Source organism: Octodon degus, unplaced genomic scaffold (genome assembly GCF_000260255.1).
Source record: "Octodon degus isolate 3935 unplaced genomic scaffold, OctDeg1.0 scaffold00055, whole genome shotgun sequence".
In the NCBI taxonomy this organism is placed as follows: domain Eukaryota; kingdom Metazoa; phylum Chordata; class Mammalia; order Rodentia; family Octodontidae; genus Octodon; species Octodon degus.
In genome coordinates this window covers 12,875,951-12,898,924 of record NW_004524631.1, presented here as the reverse complement: position 1 = coordinate 12,898,924, position 22,974 = coordinate 12,875,951, and the positions used below count along the sequence as shown (strand labels likewise).

At 37.4% G+C, this 22,974-nt stretch overlaps 1 protein-coding gene and 1 pseudogene across 2 annotated transcripts in view; one reads left to right on the top strand and one right to left on the bottom strand.

Moving 5' to 3' along the window:
- Nucleotides 1-5,872, top strand: part of LOC105742485 — a 6,938-nt pseudogene extending 1,066 nt beyond the window's left edge.
- The window catches only part of Znf81 (zinc finger protein 81), a 220,562-nt gene that overhangs the window by 9,168 nt on the left and 188,420 nt on the right, over nt 1-22,974 (bottom strand). The gene's annotated exons all lie outside the window — the stretch shown is intronic.

The following is a 22,974-nucleotide window of genomic DNA, read 5'->3' as shown; positions in this document are numbered from 1 at the left end:
TCTCTTTGCTTTTAGTGTCTTTTCTTTTAGTTAGGCTTCTCTCTCTCTCTCTCTCTCTCTCTCTCTCTCTCTCTCTCTCTCTCTCTCTGCATGAAAGAGACACGGAGATAGAGAGAACATTGTTTTCTGTTTCATTTTGTTCTTTTTATTTTTTCTTCTTTCCTTCTTGTCCTTTTCACCAGTTTCCCAAGGCTTATGCCATCTTCCTTTGCCTTTAGCCTTGCTCCTAATCTCCTTCACTTCCTTCATTTTTCTATCTTTTGCTCTTCCATGTTTTAAATTTTCTCCACTTAGGGTAAAATCACTCTATTGAGTGGATATTTACTGTATATAATCTTCTAACCTTGTACCTATGATTAATGATAACAAATTATTAGTTACCACAGTTTGCTATTTTCCAGTCTGTGCTTGATGATATTATTACTGATTATACTACTTTAACCAAGGTGACATAGTTGTGGTGATCAGTCGATCTTTCTTTTATGCCAGTACCTAGATTGTCTGGGTGGGGGTTCATAAAAATAACTATGGGATAGTACCAAAGAATTGGGTGCTATGACAAACAAGCTTCAATCTTTCATCTGTAATTAACAGAAGAGGCAGTATCCTGGTACAGATTCAAAGACCAAAGAGCTATGCCTAGAAGACATCTCTGAAAAGTAGCTTTTTCTAAAGAGGTCTTAATACTAGTAATAAAGCTACCTATCAAGAAATTTACAAGCATCAATACAGAAAACAAACATACAAAATGAAAGAAAAGAAAATGAAATGAGGGAACACAAAAGCAAGATGCAACCCAACAACCTCAACTAACCCAAGGCAAATCCAGTGAGCACTGAGATAGAAGAAATCAAAAGCAATCCAGCTGAACTTTCTGAAACAGAAGCAGTGGAAGTAACAAAACAGATGAATAAGTCTCTTGACTAAGCTAAAATAAAAATGATTACACAGATAATTAAATAGATGAAGATCATACTGAAGGAAATGGTTAACCTATACAGATACCGATGAAAAATTGAGAAGCTTAAAGACATGGAAACTATGAATGCTCAACATAGAAAAGAAACAAAAAGAACTGGATTCCATAAAACAGACTCAAATAAAAATTCTATTGAAAGTATACAATGCAGAGTCAATAAATATGAAGATAGAATATCAGATATACAACAAAGGGTGTGGTTGGTGATCATCTAATGATAGACTTCTAAATAGTAAGAAAGGATTGCAAAAAATCAGTTCAGTAGTTGCTAGATGATGCAAAGAAGACTAATATAAGATTAATTGGAATCAATGAAAAAAATAAGATGATAGCACAAAGGGTATAAAAACCTGTTTACAAAAGTAGCAGAAAACTTTCCAACATGGAGAAAGAATCTGACATATAAATAAATGAGGCATAAAGAATTCCAAATAGCCATGAGCCAACAAAGCCTAGGAATATAATAGTTGACACTGCAGAAATTTAACACAAGTACAAAATATTAAAAGCTTTATATGAAAGAAACAAATCACCTATAAGGGAGAACCTATCAGAATTATAGTAGACTTCTCAACAGAAATCATTAAGTCAAGGAGAGCAGAGTGAAGTATTTCAAATCCTTAAAGAAAATAAACTCCAACCCAGATTGCTGTGCCATACAAAATAATCTTTCAAAATTAACAGAGAAATAAGATACTTCAATGATAAAGAACACCTAAAGAAATTCAGGACTACCAGGTCAGCACTTCAAAAAGGTCTGATGGATATTCTACAAAGACAACACTTCTGAGAACTCAACAGAATGAATCCAACATGTGAACCAATAATTTAAATAGGAGGGAAAGAAAGAGACTCAAGAACAGGAAAATAATATAATGACAAGGATAAGTCAGTCAATATGTATTAGGTTTTTTTTTTAAATTAGGTTTTTGTGAGATGGGGTTTCATTATGTAGTTGAGGTTGGCCTTCAACTGACTATGTAGGCCAGGTTGGCCTCAAAATCAAGAAACTAGTCCGCAAGATCCCACAAAATGCTGCATTCATGAAACACAGTTAACTAAAAAACAAATGTATTATAGATGGAAAGTCAAAGGACGAAAAACAATATTTCATGAAATAAGAATCCAGAAAAATGCACGGGTAGATGGTCTATTGGCAGACAAAATGGATTTCCAACCAAGATGATCAGAAGAGACAAAGAAGGTCATTGCATACTTATTAAGGTAATGACACAAGAGAAATATATAACAATCATAAATATATGTTCCATAAATACTGGAGCACCCAACTATAAAACAAATGCTAATGGATATGAAGAATCAGATGCACACTACAATTTTAATGGGGGACCCCAATAGCCCATGGTCACAAATGGAACAACTAGGAAGAAAAAAGCAAGGAAGAAACAGCAGGGCTGAATTAAACCTTTGTACACATGGATTTAGTAAATATCTACCATGTTATACATAATGACAACAGAATATACTGTCGGGAGTAGCATATGAGACTTTCTCAGAAGAGATCACATGCTTGCTCATAAAACATGCTTAAGTAAATGCAAAGCAACTTAAATTACCCCATGCATTTTATAATATCACAGTACAATGAAATTGGAAATAAATGGCAAAGGAAAAACAAAAAAAGGAACAACAATATATAAGCACACGGAAATTAAATAATACCCTCTTAGAGAATTCAAGATGGCTGAACAGAAGTCGAGATATACTGGAGCTATTCAGAGAAAATCAACTAAAAACACAGGTAATTGAAAGGAAGGGAGAGACACATGTCCTGGTGCCAAAACCCATCTGAAATAAGAAATAAGAGACTTGTAGATCAAGCAAACACAGATATAGGACTTATCCAGCCCACAGGCCTGCCAGTGGGTTACCCACCTGCTGGCAGAATGGGACTGCTATACTAGGACTATTATTAAAAAGAAAACAAATGGATAGACTGAAATAGTGCAACATAGACTTGAGATGTAAGCGCCCTTCATCTTTTGCCTTCCTCCAGAGGAAGCTGCAGCCTGGCAGCAGATTTGGCTGACACGCACAGCTAGTGAGTGAACTGATCCCTCATTTATGAGCCACCACAGTTTGCTATAGTTTTTTTTTTTTTTGTTTATGGCTACCTGGAACCTATAAGGACAATGAAGGGACTGCAGGGGCACATAGTGAATGGAACAGCATGACTCCTCCTTCCCTGAGACCAATGGTTTGAAGGACAGAGGGCTTAAGCATCCTTGCACTGTGGCAAGTAGGAGGCTGGAACTCCACCTACAGGAAGGGAGATCAAAGTGGGACCAAGCATCCCTGGGCTGTCTTCATGGCAGCAACAGGAGCACAGTCAGCCCATAGCACCTTACCCCACTGATCTGCAACAAGCAGTGGGTGACAGAAACAGGGAGTCAGTAAGGTCAGGAACCTCAGCAGTGGCCACAGTGGTGGTGGAGGCAGCAATGCTGTTATGACTCCTCCTACCCCCACACCATTGCCTTGAGAGAGGAATGAGGAATTTAAGAAGCCTGGTCTTGGAGCACAGCAATGAGTGGGAAACTGGCACCTCCCCCACGGGAGAGGATATCAAAGTGGGACTGAACAGCCTTGGGTTGCTATGGCAGGTGCATAGTCAGCAGCCTACCCAACCCCACCCTGCAACATGCAGCACAAGGAACCACAGACATGCCACTTGAAGTGAAAAGAGTCTTTTGAAGAACCAGAAGGAGACAACTATACATGGAACTGGGAGTAGCCTCAAGCTGTCTGACAGTACCACAGCAACTTGGAGAGAGAGAGAGGCAGAGACAAAAAGGGTAAGAAGTGGGTGGGATGCAAAGGCACGTACAAACCATTACTGACTGAAGACTCTGGCCCTAGGATTCCATATCTGGAGGCCAAGATCAACCTTGCACAAAACACTAATTCTACTGTAGGTTTGGCTGGATTACCCAACAGTTTGGGGCTCTCTGACTTGGACACTGCCATAGAACTATGGACATCACAGGAATTTATTTTCTTTCTTTTCTTTTCTTTCATTTTAGTTTTTGTTTTGCTTATATTTTCATTTTTGTTCTATTCACCTTTTCCCTTTCCTCAACTATCACTTTTGATTTTATAATATTTTCATGTGAGTAAACATTGTCTCTAGTCTTCCTGGTTTGCTTTAATAATCTTTTGCTTACTTCTTCATTCTTTCTGTCTGCCTCCTCTCTAGGTTCCCATAGTTTGTGTGATTTTTCTTTGCCCTCCAGGATTGCTTCTACTATATTTCCTTTCATTTGTTTCACAAAGTTTATCCTTACGCCTCTTAAATTTACACACCACAGAGTAAAGTCACTCAACAAAGGGGAAACACTTTGCATACAAGTCCCTGATTTATGTTGGATTTTGTTATATAACTGTAGATATTGTCCCTACAGTTAAAGGGACCAAATTAATAGTTACAACAGCTTGTCAGTTTTTAAGATACACTTGATGCTTTTGCTGTTGCTAATTGTACTACTTTACCCAGGATGTCATACTAGTTGTAATCAGTTGTTCTTCCTTCTATAACAACACTGATTGTGTGGGGTTATAAATATCACCACAGTCCAGTAGAAAAATAAAGGGTGCTAAGCCAAATACCAACATCTCACCCTTAATAAATTGAGAAGGCAGGATCTTCACAAAGTATATCCTTATGCCTCTTAAATTTACACACCATAGGGTAAAGTCACTCAACAAAGGGGAAACACTTTGCGTACACAAAACCAAGACAGACACAAAACCAAGAAACTCCTATACCTAGAAGACATCTCTGAAGAACAGATGTTACCTAGGGAGGCCTTGACACTAGTGACAAAGCTATCTACTGTGAGAAATTTTCAAAGATCAACACAGAAAACAAAATAAAATGAAAAAAATAGAAAATAACAACATGCAGAAGCAAATTTCAACCCTAGACATCTAGCCCACACAGGACAAATCCAGGAGACAAGGAATTAGAGGAAAATGGGAGCCATCCAACTGAAATTTCTGAAATGATACCAGAAGTTCAAAAATAGGTACATGAGACTAAAGAGGAAACTGGGTCAGAAATAATCATCCAGAACCAGCAGGCTTTGTGGTTCAGGACTCCAGATTTGACCCAATATTTTTTGCCCAGTAAGTAATTGATAATGCTTGTGCTACGCAAGCCATTGTAAGTGTGCTAGTGAACTGTACTCATGAAGATGTCCACTTAGGTGAGAGACTGTCAGAAATTAAAGAATTTTCCCAAAGTTTTGATGTAGCTATGAAAGGTTTGGCACTGAGCAATTCAGATATGATTTGACAAGTGCACAACAGTTTTGCCAGACAACAAATGTTTGAATTTGATGTAAGGACATCAATCAAAGAAGAAGATGCTTTTCACTTTGTCAGTTATGTTCCTTTTAATGGAAAGTTATATGAATTGGACAGATTAAGGGGACTGATTGATTCAGGTGTATGCAACCAAGATGACTGGATTAGTGCAGTAAGACCAGTCATAAAAAATGAGATAGAAAAGTAGTGAAGGTGAAATCTGATTTAACTTAATGGCCATTGTGTCTGACCAAAAAATGATATATGAACAGAAGATAGCAGAGTTACAAAGACAACTTGCAGAGGAACTCATGGATATAGATCAGGGTAGTAATATGTTAAGTGCTATTCACTCAGAAGTGCCAAAAATCAGATACTTATTGAAGATGTACAAAAATTAGAAAGATACAAGATTGAAAATATCAGAAGGAAGCATAACTATCTGCCTTTCCTTATGGAATTGTTAAATGCTTTAACAGAACACCAGCAGTTAATACCAAGTCTAGAAAATGCAAAAAAGAAATACAGAATGCCAAAAAAGCCCAGGAAACCAAAGGAAGAGGATAATTTAAGATACGTATACAGTTCTGCATCTCATCAAATCTAAGGAACTTTTAGCAGTGTCTTAATGGACTCATTGCACATTTGGCAAAAGTACCAGTCTACCTTGTCTGTTATGTATGGATACATAAACTTTTCCCCACCTGCATCATTTTCATGTAGTGCATATTAAATAACAGTGATACAAAGAATGCTTGCCCAAATTCGATTATTTGACATTGGAGCTGAGAACTCTTGTTGGTACTCTGGCTATATAAGTATAGTCATAAACCTTGGAACTGCACACATGATATTCTCTTTTTTTTGATATTTTCTACCTGTTATTGTTCTAATTGATCTCCTGTTTTTTTAAGCTCCAATTTATTTGTTTTATTTTATTTTTTTTCCGGAACTGGGGATTGAACTCAGGCCCTTGCGCTTGCCAGCCAAGCATTTATTCTACTGAGCTATCTCCCCAGCCCTTAAGCTCCAATTTATAAACATCAGTTCTAAATTAATTTGAATCTTCAGTTCCTTATCATTAATGGACAAATCAGTATTTCTGTCTTTGATGTTTTGAGGCTTTTTTTGGTGGTACCAGGGATTGAACTCAGGACCTCTACTGAGCTATCTCCCTAGCCCCAAATACACACTATTTATTTATTTAGCAATACCAGGCATTGAACTCAGGACCTTGTGCTTGTCAGGCAAGCATTTTTTCTACTGAGCTATCTCCCCAGCTTGAGGCTCTTAAAATTCAATTTTCTTTCTTTTCTGTTGCAGTTTTTGTGGCTTTACTAAAGCATAAATAAACATACACACAGGCCGCCTACTCATTTTCTTCACTGTGCAGCCTGGCATTGGGATTGGTGACTCAGATGCCTAGCTGGGCTGCTCTTTTCATGATGGTCTTGCAGTTCTTAGAGGAGACCTGTGAGCAATCTCTGCAGTAAGACTTGTTGCACATCAGCAGCACCTCCAGCTCCTTAACACTGCACCAGGAACTTCTGGAAGCCCCTGGGCAGCGTGTGCTTGGTCTTTCTGTTACTTCTATAACCTATGATGGGCATTAAGATCTGGCTCTTGAACCTTCTCTGCACCCTGTTGATGCCTCTGGGTTTCTACCTGTTTTGCTTAATTTTGACATATTGGTCTGACTGGTGCTGGATGAACTTCTTGGTCCTCTTTTTGACAATGTTGGGCTTCACGAGGGGTCTGAGGGCTGCCATGGTGCCAAGTGGGAGATAGCTGCCACCTCTGAAGGCAGTGCCGAGGAAGACCAAAATTCAATTTTTTATACCAATTATTTGATTTTCATGCAGATCATTTGAAAACAATGAAAGTACAGTTTCTAGTGATTTTCACTCATGCTACAAGAAAAGGTAATAATTATTCTAATTTTATTTTAGCAAACTTTCTTGACGACTTTGGAGTTAATTACATTTAGAAAAGTCTGGATACTATACATCAAAAGAAATTTTCAGGTTAAGAGCAAATTGTGAACCTTAAAAGTGTTTTTGTGTTACTCTCCATTGGGTGACCTTTATTCATGCTCTTAAACTGTGTCTTTATTAAAAATTATAGGTTTGACAGTTCCGTCTATCTGCTTAAAAATGGCAGTGGTAATAGAGTCTGTACTAATTTGAAAAACAATTAGCATAGCCCACAGTTTCTAAAAGTCACGCACAATTTGTTCATTACAGATTATAGTTTTTCCCTCTGGGAGTTGCTCTGGTTTTTATGTTATAAATTAATATTGTACTGTATTCTTGTTTTTAAGCTTTTCTTCTAAGTTAAACTTTAAAGGAAATTCTATAAAGCTTCTTTTGTGTGTGCGTGTGTGGTACTGGAGATTGAACTCGGGACTGTGCTTTCCAAGCAGGTACTTATACCACTGAGCTATATTCCTGGCCCCAAAACTTCTTTTTATAAAGGATGCAGTCTACATTTTTCTTTACCAAACACATTTTGAAAGCTGTTATGTGGCCTTTTTAACATTTTATTTATTGTACATTAAATTCACCATAACTTATTTCCATAAGTAGAATATATACCCATTTTCCAGCTTTAACTCATGACTTTTAAAGGATATTTTATAGCTTACTAATTGTGACTTTATTAAATGTTTTAGAACAAATGGGAGGAAACCTGGGAGAAAATCAAGAAGGAAAATTAATGGAATTTATTGTATGTTATTTTATTTGAAGATAATAAAAAGGTTTATCAGTTTTCAGTTATTTGTGGGTCAACATATTTTGGTCTTGATACAATTGCAATTATAGAGTACTGCAAAGCTGTTGCACAATTTTCAAAAATTATCATAAGTTCAATATGATTTCATTCATTATGTAATTTCCTATATATTTAAAAAATTATACATTTAAAGAGTAGAAAATAGATTAAACAGAAATTATTACAAATGGTACAGAATTTCACTGAACAAAGAATATAAATTTGACAGTATTTGTTGTATTGCTTAGTGTTGTCTTCAAATTAGTTGTTCAGATTACTAGATGTATGTATGCAAAATTGGAAGTAGAAAAAAAAAGAAAAAAGTTATAAGAAATTAAGAAGAGAAAAAAAGTTAAAAATTGAAGAAAGACACCACTGCTCCTTTTCACAGATTAGCAGAAATCCATAGTACAATTACCCAAACCATTCTTCTTATATACATAGATATATCTCTTTCCTCCACTCTCTCTGCTGTCCTCATCTCAGTAATTCCTTCCTTTTGAACAGGTTCATTTCATTTTCACAGTATCTACTATACCCTTATTGAGGCTTAAAGCAATAAAAGATATTACAGAAAGTAATATCTAGCAATCAGATCAGCAGGATATGTGAGCAGACCTGAAAACAGATTTGTACTTTTTTCTGATCACTTGATTAAAAAAAATATATTTGGTATAGGGTCTCACTATGAAGCTCTTACTCATAGTGATTCTCAAGTTTTCAGCTTCCCCAGTGCTGGGATTACAGGTGTGTGCCACCACGCCCAGTCTTTGGCCTCAGCATTCCCAGGGGCAGGGCTAGCACAGCATGTGGTCCCTTGTGCTTGCCTAAGCAGATGCTTAGTCTGCTGAGCTACCTTGTTGGCCCTTAATCACTTGATTTTTAACAGAGGTAACAAATGCAATCCAACAGGGAAGGAAAATCTTTCGAACAAGTAAAGCCATAATAATGTAGCTGAATATCCATATTGGGAAAAATGAACCACGACCCCACTACCTCAGCAAAACGAATTTAAAGTTGGATCATAGTCCAAAATGTAATAGCTAATAAGTATGAAGTTTTTATTTTTAGACAACATGAATGCACATCTTTGTGATATGCGGACAACCAAAGGTATTTATTTATTTATTTAAGTACTGGGGATCAAACTCTGGACATTGTGCTTGCCAGGTAGGCATTTATGCTGCTGAGCTAAGTCCCTGGCCCCAGCCAAAGGTTTTTAGACCAGAGAAAACAATAACCCTTTGAAAGATCCAAAATTTAAGTCCATCAAAATTAAACACTCATTATGGAAAGGTACTGTTAGTATGAGTAATTAGTATCAAATGACACTTAAAAAGTAGCTTTACAAAACTAGGTTAATAGAAGTAAGAGGTTTTTCTTGTCTAATTTTGATAAAGTTCCTTGATAGGAATTTCTATACTTTAACAATGATTTATTCTGTCTGCTTTAATCATGACAAATGCATTATGATATTTCATGGTCATTGCTGCTTGTGAATAAAGAAGTATGATTTGTTAAGAAAAAGAAATAATCTCCCAGGTAACAAAAGAGATGATGACCATAATAAAGGACTTGCTCAACAAATATAGAGTAGACATAGATAAAAAAAAAGAGGAGCATAAGAAAACGATGGAAAAAAGAACGCCCAACATACGATAGAAATGGCAATCATGAAACAGAGTCAGACAGATATCCAGAAAATTAAACATTCCAATTCAAGTTTGCCAGCTGCAAAGTGAAGACAAAATATCAGGCCTACAAGACAGAATTATGGCTAACAATCATGAAAAGAATGATCTTTTAAAGATAGCAAGGAGGGCTAAAGATATAGCTCAGTGGCACAGTGTCTTCCTGGCAAGCACAAGGTCATGAGTTCAATTCCTGGTACCAAGCTATAAGATGTTGAAAAGAATAACATAAGACTGATCAGAGTCACTAAAAAAGCAGGAATGAGAACAAACAACATAAAAATCCTGTTCACAGAAGTAATGACAGAAAATTTCCCCAGCATGGAAAAATAATTTGACATAACAGAAAAGTGAAGCATATAGAACTCCAACTAGCCATGACTAAAATAAATCTATACCAAGGTGTATAATAATCAAGATTCCAGAAATTCAGCAAAAGAACAGAACACTAAAAGCTGTTAGAGAAAAGAAACAAAATCTATAAAAGAAAACACAGCAGAATCACAGCAGACTTCTAAGTCTAAAGAGACCTTATAGTGAAATATTTCAAGTCTAAAACAACTTCCCACCCATATGGATGTACCCTTCAAAACTATCTGTCAAAATCAATAGAGAAATAAGATACTTCCATGAGAAGAACAACTGAAGAAATCTATGAGCACCAAATGAACTTTACAGACAGTTCTGAAAGATATTCTACAAAGAGGTAACAAGGTGTACAATTCCAAGAACACCAATAAAAAGAAGCCACCAGGGAGGGCAAGAAACTAAATACAGGGGAAAGACAAGGAACTAATAGCAGAAAATAATATGATAAGGATAAGCCAACAAATAACTGTTACAATTATCAATGTAAATGGTCTCAATCCACCAATCAAAACAAACTTACAAGGCTGGCCAGATAGCTCAGCAGACTGAAGCACCTGCTTAGGCAGAACGCAGTGGCTGTGGTTCAATCCCTGGCATGCCATGCTGGCCCCACCCTCAGGGCACGCTGAGATGGCAATTGAGACTGGGCATGGTGGTGTAGGCCTGTAATCCCAGCACTTGGGAGGCTGAATACAGGAGGATCATTATGAGTCTGATCTGTGTAGGGAGGCCCTGTAGACCCTGCAAAGCCTGTACCAAATACATAAAAAAACACAACAGACTGACAGAACAGATCAAGAAACAAGATTCAACAATGTTGCATACAAGAAACATATTTCACTCAAAAAGAAATTCACAGACAGAAAGTGAAAGGCTGGAAAGTACTATTCTTTGCAACAGAAAACTGAAAAAGCAGAGGTAGCTATTTTATTTGCAGACAAAGTGAACATTAAGCCAGGCTGATCAAAGGAGATAAAGAAGGTCATTACATTCTTGTTAAGGGAAAATTCCAAGAAGAGATAATAATCGGGCTGGGGAGAAAGCTCGGTGGTCTAAGCACCTGTTTGACAAGCACAAGGAAATGGGTCCAATCCCAGTACAGCACATCATGCTTGCCCTGGAACCCTGGGTGCACCATGCCGGCCACTGAAACTGGGTGTGATGGCACACCCTTGTAATCCCAGTGCTGGGGAGGCTGAAACAGGAGGATCACTACAAGTCTGAGCTGCATGAAGACCCTGTACCAAATGAATAGAGGATCTTAAAAAATTAAAAAAGAGATAATAATCATAAATATATTTAAGCACCAAATAGAGAAGTACCCAACTATATGAAACAAATGTTATTGAGCATGAAAACTCAAGTAATGACTAACACAATTGTATTGTGGGACCTTAACACCTCACTGTAACAAACAGATCAACTAGACTAAAAAAAAATGAAATATCAGAACTAAACCAAACCTGTGAACAGCCGCAACTTCAGAATACACATTCTTCTCAGTTGTGCATGGGATAGTCTCCAGAACAGACCATATACTAGTCCATAGAACACAATTAAATTTCTTGAAAGGAATTCAAAGTATCCCATGCATATTATCTGAACAAAGTGAAGTACAATTGGGAAGCAATGGTTAAAGAAACCACAAAACCCCATAGGTACATACAAACTAAATAACATCCTATTGAAAGGGTCCATGGTGAAATTAAAGGAGAAATTAAATATCTATAACTAAATAATAATCCTGAAAATCATATTGTAAATTATGGGACACAATGAAAGCAGTCCAAAGAGTGAAATTTTAGTGTTGAATTCTCATATCAGGAAAACAGAATGAGCTCAAACAAATAACCTAATGTTGAACCTCATACTCCTAGAAGAAGAAAAAAATAGTCTTGTACAAGGTAATAAAGCTTGCATGAAGGAAGAAATTATAAGGTTCACAGTAGAAATTAGTGTAATGTTGATTAAGAAAACAATTCAAAGAACTAATGGATCAAAGTGTCCTTTCTTTGAAAGATTAAACCAGACAAAGCCTTAGCCAAAAGATACTTTGAAAACAAAGGAAAGAAAAATCATGCAATTAGGAATAAAAACAGCAAAATCATAATAGATCCTGCAGAAATCCAGAAGATCAGCCAGGCATGGCGGCATATGCCCATAATCCCAACATTTGGGAGAGTGAGGCAGGAAGACTGCAGTTTGAGGCCAGCCTGGCCTATAAAGCGAACTCAAGGTCAGCCTGAACTGTGTAGTGAAACCTGGTCTCAAAAAAAAGTTTTTAAAAAAGACCACCCCTTTGAAGCTAGCCCAAGCACAGGTGTGGCAAGTGTGTGGGAGAGCTTCTGAGCTCCCCTGTGCCCGCTGGACCTTGGTGCGCCTCATGAGTGAGACCTTCCACCATTCTCTCGGGATGCCTCTACCCCTCCGGAGCCAGCCCAAGCCCGCCATGTGAGTGAGAACTTCTGCCACGCTCTTGGAACCCCTCCAGACCCAGCCCAAGGCCAGGCCGGACCAGTGTTGCACCAAAGTTCTAAAACAAAGGTCAGAGGACAGTGCTATACAAAATGACAAAGAGAAGGAGCAAAATGCAATCTCAGGCCTCAAGCCCACCCAGAACAAGTGCAGAGGACACTGGCACAGAAGAAATTGGGAATGACACAGCTGAAATGTCTGAATCAATAGCATCTGAAGTAAAGAAACAGTCAGGTCCGCCCAAGCCCAGGCCCTGCGAGTGTGTGGGAGAGCTTCTGCACTGTCTGGTACCTGCCGGACCAAGCCCAGGGCCGCACAAAAGAGACGTTTCCCCTCATTCTCCGGACCTCCTCTGCCTCTCCAGAGAGAACCCAACCCCACCCTGTGACTGAGAATTTCCAACACGCTCTTGGGAGACCTGCAGACCCACCAAAGCCCAGGTCCACTAATCCAAAAGCAGAACATCTTGCCAGAGGGGCACAGCAGGCTCACCTCCAAGGGTAGCAGCAGGAAGGAGCTGAGCACAGCAGCCAGACCCAAGCCAGGCACAACTGCATGAACTAGAACTTGGTATATGGGTACCTGAATTTTAGTAGGTGCTAAGATTACAACTGCACCAAAGCTCTACATCAAAGGTCAGTGCACAGTGCTATACAGAATGACAAAGAGAAGGAGCAAAATGCAATCTCAGGTCCCAAGCTTACCCAAAACAAATGCAGAGGACACTAGCACAGCTGAAATCTCTGATTTAATAGCATCTGAAGTAAAGCAACAACAGCAGAAAGTGATACAGGAACTCAGACCAGAATTAATCTCTGAAATAAAAAAGGAAATCTATGAATTAATAGTATCTCAAGTAAAGAAACAACAGCAGAAAGGTATAGAGGAATTAAGATCAGAAATAATCTCTGAAATGAAAAAAGAAATCTCTCAATTGAGAGCGTCTGAAATAAAGAACCAAATGCAGAAATGTATAGAGGAAATCAGATCAGAAATAAACTCTCAAGTAAAAGAATTAACAACTACTTCTCAAGAAGACACAGATAAAAAAAATAGAGGAGATTAGAAAAGCGATTGGTTCCTTGAATGAGCAATACAGGAAAGAAACAGATCACATGAAGCAGAGTCAAAGAGATATGGAGGAACTTAAAATCTCAATCATAAGCTTGCAAAACCGTTTGAGTGAAAGTGAAGATAGAGTTTCAGATCTTAAAGACGCTGTTGCAGCTAATGAAAAGGTAAGAAAAGATCTCTTAAAAACAACTAGGATGCAGGAAAAAGTAATTCACCACCTGGAAGATGATGCAAAGATGAATAATGTGAGACTAACAGGCATGAATGAGAAAGAAGGAGTCAATACAAATGATATAAAAAGAATATGGGCAGAAGTAATAGCAGAAAACTTGCCAAACATGAGGAAACATTCAGACATTCAGGTAACTGAAGCATACAAAATGCAAAATAACCTCAACGCAATTAAAAACACACCGAGACATGTAACAGTCAGGATCCCAGAAATCCAGCACAAGAACAATATACTGAAAGTCACTAGAGAAAAGAAACAGATCACATTCAAAGGAAAACCCATCAGAATAATGGCAGACTTCTCTTCACAAACTATGAAGGCAAGAAGAGCAGGGAGCAGAGTATTTTAAGTCCTCTGTGAAAACAAACTACAGCCCAGACCACTATATCCTGCAAAACTCTCAAGTTTGATGGAGAAGTAAAATACTTCCATGACGAAGAACAACTAAAGAATTTCATGATGACAAAGCCAACCCTACACAGACTACTAAAAGATATTCTAGAGAGGGAAAAAAATGATCAGAACTCCATGAACAGGAACAGAATGAACCCACTAAACAGGGCAAACAATTAAAAACAGGACAAAAAGGAGTAAACAACAGCAGGTAAATAACATGTCAATTGTAAGTCAATACATCTCAATTACAAACATCAATGTAAATGGACTCAATCCACCAATTAAGAGAAACAGACTGGCACAGTGGATTAGGAAACAAAATCCAATAATATACTGTATATAAGAAACACATTTAGCTCATAAAGACATTCATAGGCTGAAAGTCAAAGGAGGGAAAACAATACTACATGAACCAGCACCTAAGAAAAAAGCAGGAGTAGCAATAATGTTCTCAGACAGTCTCAACTTCAAACCAAGAATGATCAAACAAAATAAAGAAGGCCACTATATACTGCTTAGGGGAAAAATTCAAGAGGAAGAGGTAACACTCATAAATGTATATGCACCAAACACGGGAGCATCCAACTATATAAGACAAATCTTAATGGTCATGAAAAATCTAATATCCAATACTAAAATTTTAACAGGAGACATCAACACCCCCTTATCCCAAAAATATAGGTCAAGCAGACAAAAACTAGCAAAGATGTAGCAGAACTGAACCAGAGCTTGAAACAAATGGATGTAGTTGACATATTCATAGTGTTCCAACCAACCACAGCTCAATATACATTTATTCCAGCTACACATAGGTTATTTTCTAAAATAGACCACATACTGGTCCATAGGTCATACTTAAGTATATGCAAGGAAACAGAAATTATCCTATTCATATTATCTGACCACAGTGCAATGAAACTGGAAAGAAATGAGGTAAGAAAACAGAAAAACACCATAAATACATGGAAATTAAACAACACTCTACTCAGCAAGCAATGAGACACAGATGATATTAAACAAGAAATTCAACAATATCTACAATTCAATGAAAATTAAAACAACTTATTGGAATTAATGGGATGTGATGAAAGCAGTCCTCAGAGGGAAATTTATAGCTCTGAACACACACATTAGGAAAACAGAAGGGGAACAAATAAACACCCTAATGTTGCACCTCCAGCATTTAGAAAAGAAAGAGCAAACCAAACCCAGAGTCCAAAGATGGGAATAAATCATAAAGATTAGAGCAGAAATTAATTCAATTGAGACAAAGAAAACAATTCAAAGAATTAACGAATCAAAAAGCTGGATATTTGAAAAATTAAATAAAATTGATAAGCCCCTTGCTAACCTCATCAAAAAGAAGAAAGAAAAATTTCAAATACAAGCAATAAGGAATGAAAAGGGGGTAATTACCACAGACCCAGTACAAATTCAGAAGATTATCAATAGCTACATTGAGAACCTTTACTCTCACAGAGTAGAAGACACAGATGAAATGGACAGATTCCTAGAAAGGTACAAATTACTAAAACTGAATCAAGAAGATATAACAACTCTCAATAACTCAATAACAGCCAATAAAATACGAAATGTAATAAAAAACCTACTGACAAAGAAAAGTCCAGGTCCGGATGGATACACAGCTGAATTCTACAAGAAATTTATGGGTGATATAATCCCTATACTCTGCAAACTCTTCAATGAAATTGAAAAGGAAGCAATCCTCCCAAAATAATTGTTGGACACAAGTATACTGATACCAAAACCAGGGAACGACGCTACTAAGAAAGAGAACTACAGGCCAATCTCCCTCATGAAAACAGATGCAGAAATCCTAAATAAAATTCTAGCAAATAGAATACAACAAATCATCAAGAGGATTATACACCCTGACCATGTAGCATTCAACCCAGTGATGCAAGGATGGTTCAATATACGCAAATCTATAAATTTAATACACTATATCAATAGTCAAATCTAAAAACCACATGATTATCTCCATTGATGCAGAAAAGGCTTCTGACAAAGACCAACACTAATTTATGTTCCAAGTTATACAGAAAACTGGAATAGATGGCCCGTACTTCAATCTGATAAAAGCCATTTATGACAATCCAACAGCTAACATAATTCTAAATGGGCAAAGACTGAAATCTTTACTGTCAGAGCTGATACAAGACAAGGATGTCCTCTATCACCACTCCTATTCAATAGAGTTCTGCAATCATTAGATAGAGCCATTAGACAAGAGAGAGAAATAAAAGGAATAAGAATAGGTAAAGAAGTTAAATTATTATTTGCAGATGTCATGATACTTTATTTGGAATACCCAAAAAACTCCACCTAAAAGCTACTAGAATTGATACACAAATTCAGTAGCATAGCACAATACAAAGTCAGTACCCAAAAGTCAGTAGCATTCCTCTACACAGATAACAAACACACTGAGAGGGAAATGATGGAAACAATACCTTTTACAATAGCATTGAGGGAAATGAAATACCTGGGAATTAATCTAACTAAAGAAGTCAAAGATCTTTTCAAGGAAAATTACAGTACTCTGAAAAAAGAGATCGTAGAGGATTTCAGAAAATGGAAAGATATTCCATGCTCCTGGATAGGAAGAACCAACATTGTGAAGATGGCCATACTCCCAAAATTGCTGTACAGATTTAATGCAATCCCTATCAGACTACCACCGGCATACCTCACAGACCTAGAGAAATCATTCCTAAAATTTATTTGGAATGAGAAAAGACCTAGAATCGCTAAGGCAATCCTGGGCAACAAAGAGAAGGCAGGAGGCATTACAATTCTTGACTTGAAATTATACTACAAGGCTACTGTGATAAGATCAGCATGGTATTGGCAACAAAATAGACCTGAGGATAAATGGAAGAGATTAGAAGATGCAGAAGCCTCTATGAACACTGTCAGCCACCTTATCTTTGACAAAGGGGCCAAACATACTCACTGGAAGAAAGATAGCCTCTTTAACAAATGGTAGTGGAAAAACTGGCTCTCTACATGCCAAAAACTAAAACTTGACCGAGGTCTATCACCACGCAATAAGCTAAAATCAAAATGGATTAAAGATCTAAACATTAAAACAGAAATACTCAATCTCCTGGAAGAGAAAGTAGGAGGAATTCTTGACAACATAGGGATAGGTGAAGAGTTCATGAACAAAAATCAAATTGCATCGGTAATACTTGAAATAAACAACTGGGATCTCCTCTTATTGAGAAGTTTTTTCACGTCAAAAGAAATTACCAATAAAGTGAAAAGACAACCCATACATTTAGAAAAGATCTTGACTAATAAGCACTCAGACAAATGTTTGCTGTCTAGAATTTATAAAGAACTAAAAAACATTAGGGCCCCTAAATTTAAAGACCCAACCAGAAATGGGCATCTGAGATGAATGAACACTTCTCAGAGGATGAAATTAGAGAAGCGAATAAATATATGAAAAAATGCTGCACATCACTAGCCATCCATGAAATTCAAATTAAAACAACCCTGAGATACCACCTCACCCCAGAAAGAATGGCTATCATAATGAAATCAACCAACAACAAATGTTGTAGAGGCTGTGGGGGAAAAGGAACCCTTCTCCACTGCTGGTGAGAATGCAGACTGGTGCAACCTTTATGAAAATCAGTGTGGAGACTCCTTATAAAACCAGGACTTGCTGGGGAGATGGCTCAGTAGGATAAGCGCTTGACTGTCAAACGCAAGGATCTGAGTTCAATCTCCGGTTCCGCCAAAAAAAAAATAATAAAAATAATGAAAACCAGGACTAGAAATCCCATTCAAACCAGATATCCCCTTCTGGGAATTTTCTGTAGTTGATTCTTTACTTCAGATGCTATGAGTTCCGAGAATTCTTTTCTTATTTCAGCATATTCCGCTCTGAGTTCCTCTATAACTTTCTGCTGTTGCTTATTTACTATTGATGCTATTAATTCATACATTTGAGCTGAGCCTGTAGAAAAGAATTCTGCTCTGAGTTCTATGACTTTTTGCTGTTGCTTATTTACTATCGACGCTATTAATTCATACATTTGAGCTGAGCTAGTGTCCTCTGCACTTGTTCTGGGTGGGCATTGGGTTTCCTCCATATGTGTCTGCATTTGATTCTTCATTGCAGATGTTATTAATTCAGGGATTTCTTTTTTAATTTCTAATCTGAGTTCCTCTATACCTTTCTGCAGCTGTTTCTTTATTTCAGAAGCTGTTGATTCATTGCTTTCAGCTGTGTGATTCCCAATTTGTTCTGTGTTAGAGTCCTCTGCCCTTGTCATGGGTGTGCTTGGGTTCTGAGATTGCATTTTGCTCCTTGTCGTTGTCATTTTGTGTAGCACTGTCTTCTGACCTTTGTTGTAGATCTTTGGTGCAGTTATAACCTTAGCACCTACTGAAGTTCCGGTGCAGATCTACAAAGTTTGGACTTATCCAGTTGTGCCTGGCTTGGGTCTGGGTGCTGTGCTCAGCTCCTTCCTACTGCTGCCTTTGAGAGTGAACCTGTTTTGCCCCTCTGGCAAGATGCTCTGCTCCTGGACTAGCTGGGTGGTTCTGTCCCCTACGCTCTCTGCAGGGATTGCAGCTGCAGGGTTTCACCTCAGGCCTGTATGCCAGGCCTGAGTTGAGTCTGGACGGGACAAGGTGGAGTGGAGGGGAGAGGCAGCTCTCCCACACACTCACTGGGCCTGGCCTAGGACTGGAACTGGGGGTTCCCAGAACGCAACAGAAATTCCTACTCAGTGGGTAGGGTGGGTGGTACTATGGACTGGTAGGGACCATCCCAAGGGGGAGAAAGAGGGTCTCACCCATGCTGCACAAGAGCTGGGATCAGTAGGTCCTGCCAGCCTAGGGTAGCTGGAAGTTCTCCCACACACTCAATGGGCCTGGGCTAGGACTGGATCTGGGGGTTCCTGGAACACGGCATAAATTCCTACTTGGCGGGCGAGGTGGGTGAGGTGCTGTGGAGTGGTGGGGGGTGTCCCAAGGGGGTGGAAGAGGGTCTCACCCACACTGCACCTGGGCTGGGACTAGTAGGTCCCGCCGGCGCAGGGTCACTGGAAACACTCCCACACACTCACCAGGCCTGGACTAGGACTCCCTTCTGGGAATTTTCACGGAGGAACTGAAAACATCATATCATAGTGATATATGTGTACATATGGTTATAGCAGCACAATTTGTGATAGCCAAATCTTGGAGAGAACCAAGATTCCCATCACCTGAGGAATAGATAAAAAAGATGTGGTATTTTATACAGTGGAGTATTACTCAGCTATAAAGAATGATAAGGGGCCAGGGAGATGGCTCAGTGGAATAAGTGCTTCCCTGGTAAGTGCAAGGGCCTGAGTTCAATCCCCATTTCCATACCAAAAAAAAAAGAATGATAAGCTTGAAGCCTTCATAGATCAGTGGATGCCCCTTGAAGGTATACTCATAAGTGAAATAAACCAGACACACATGTGTAAATACCATATAGTCTCCCTAGTATAAGACCTCAAAAGAAGAAATAAAAACAGACAGGTATAACAGAATTAAAAGAAAAGTGAGAACCTGAGGTTTAGACAATGAAGAGAGGGCAAAGAAGAAAGCTAGGAAATATGATAGGGCCAAAGCCATACATTTATATGTAGAAGAAGGGTAAGCCAATGATTTTGAGAATCTTTAACAGGTTTTTGAAACTACCTGTTAATTGGTAGGATTCTTACCCTCAATAATAGTATATGCTGATTCCTGTGAACTAAGCAACTGCACTGAAGATAGCAACGTAGGGTCATGCTTGCAATGCCTGTCATTCTGGTCGTCTAAATACGTACTGCTTGTCATGACATACCCATTACTGCCATACTTTCTCTGAAGTAAATGTTCATTTAAAAAATGGGTAATAAATGAAAACAAGAGACAAGAAAAAATATGTCACAGGATTGTCCTGATATAATGCTGTATAGGGTTAGATTTCTAAAATTCTGTACAAACATATGTAATTGTCAATTCCTATTTTTTTTTCTTTTCAATCAATTCCTATTTTTTAAAAATATTGTTTTATATTTTTCTTTTCTTCATATTCTGTAGGGACTTAAAGGTTAGCATATCAATATTTGGTGGAAAATACCTGTTCCATGTTATGTGTAAGATGTTTGATATTCAGCCAGATAGTGAGGTTAAGCTCAAGTGCCTATATTGTAGGGTAACCATAAGCTTCTCTTCCAGAGGTTTAACGACCTAAGTTTGCAGATCAAAAGTTAGAAAAAAAGAAGGGCTGCATGGACAGCCAATATTTTGGCCCTAGCCTTTCAAGGTTAGTGAAGACTCAGTACATAGGAGATCCTGTACCCTAATACCATGTAACTCAGTTGTGTCCCAAATTTTCTGATCAAGGAGATTATGGGGCCACAGGGAAAGTGATCAATGATGTAGAGTGTGCCTAAGGCGAGTCACATGGAGAGAAAATGTTTTCTCAGGCTTTCACAGAGAGCAAATTGGTAAAGCAATGTCTGTGACTCATCCACATGGCTGACACTGACAAAGGATCTACAAACTGTGGTACAGCATTTCAGGATAAATCCTGAGGGACTTTCCTGACCTTATCAGATATAAAAGCCACATTTGTTATATAGGTCTTGTTTTATCTTGTTCTTAACCATTCATCAGAAAAGTATTAAAAGGACTATAAAAAGTAAAGACATATTAATATGCTGAGCTGTAAAAGGCTCAAGTAAAGAACTTTAGACATTGCCAGTGTTATGGAAAACCCTCTACTATTATGGACTACTGGATTATATTGGAATATTTTGCTCAATTCATGCACCTATAATATTTAAATGACAATGGAATGCCCTTCTGTGACAAAACTAACCAAAAAAGGGGGATACAAATGAACGACCATTTTGTATCTTTATACTCAAAATAGTTAGGATAGATACACAGCTACATTGTCTTAACTGAATGAATAGAGAGATTTGTTCTCTCTATTCTAGTGCTTGTGGACAGGGTATCATGTCTGCATTTTGTACAATGAATATACACTAAGACAACAATATGCAATGTATCAATTATTGAAACTGAGATAGTAATTGGTTTTGAAACTGCCTCATTGGTATTTGTTTCTCAATAAAATCATTTTTGAAAAGTAAAACAAAAAGAACTCGAGATTATCAAATGTCTACTTTTAGAAACTTTATTCTGATAAGATGAAAAACACAGAAGTCATAGATAGCTTCCTAGATATATATGAACTATGAAAGCTGAATCAAGAAGATATAAAAATTCTAAGTAAATCTGTATCAATCAATGAAACTGAAAATGTAATTAAAAACCTATGAACAACAACAACAACAACACAACAACAGCAACAAAAACCTAGGTCCTGATTGGTTCACAGATGAATTCTATAAGAAATTTATAGAAAATCTATTGCCATTACTCCTCAACCTGTTTAATGAAATAAAAAAGGAAGCAATACTTCCAAAATCATTCTGAAAGCAAGTTTACTCTGATTCCAAAACAAGAGAAGGATGCAACCAAAAACAGAGAATGATAGGCCAGTCTCCTTAATGAACACAGATGTAAAAATCTGTAAGATACTGGAAAACAGAATGCAGTAAATCATCAGATTATACACCATGACTCAGTAGGGTCCATCTAAGGGATTCAGGGATGGTTCAAAATATGGAAATTAATAAATTCAATAGATGATATAAAGAGAGACAGAAACAAAAACCATCTACATATATGCAGAGAAATCTTTTGACAAAGTCCAACAGCTGTTCATGGTAAATAATATACAGAAAATTAGAATGATGGTCTTTATTTCAATCTGATAAAAGCCATCTATGACAAAACAATAGCCAACATCATATTAAAAGGTCAAAAACTAAAAGCTTTTACTCTATTTTTATTTATTTATTTATTTTTTAAATTGAGAAATAAATATGAATGAGACAGTTTCAAAGCTGATTAATATGACAGTTTCGATAATCAATATATTGTACATTGTTATCTTTTTTTTTTTTTTTTACGGAAAAGCACTGACTTTGTTTATTGCTTGACATTAGGATTTTTGTTCTGGTTACAATGAAAATACAAATCTCCCATTAAGTTCTTGTTTTTTCCTATTCCCCTCTCCCTCTTAGGAAACCTGGATTTCAAACATAAATTATGAAATACTTTATATTTTTCACTACAGTTAAAAAATGTGAAATGTATAGTTTAGTGTTAAAGTATAACCTGTTTATTGTTGCTTCTTACTTGTCTGATACTAGAATAGTTATGTGATTTCTCTAAGTAGGCATTCTAATTTTTGTGACATATTAGGTGGTAAAAATCTAGTGCCATTTTTTATTATTTCAAGTAAAATTATTCCATTCTAACACTCAAAATAACATATATGAAGGCACTTCGAGAAACAAGTATTGCAGTTGTTATTACCATACAACCAGTCATCACATACTTGATAGTCATCAGATAAAATGCAACACATAGGAAACTTCATTGTTATCTTCTTAGTGGTTATCCATAGTAAAAGAAGCAGACAGGAAGGGGGTGGTGAATGAAAGCAAGAGACAGGAAAAGGAATACTGTGGGACAGTCCTGCTTCAAGGTTGTATATGGTGAGATTTTTGGACTTATGTGCA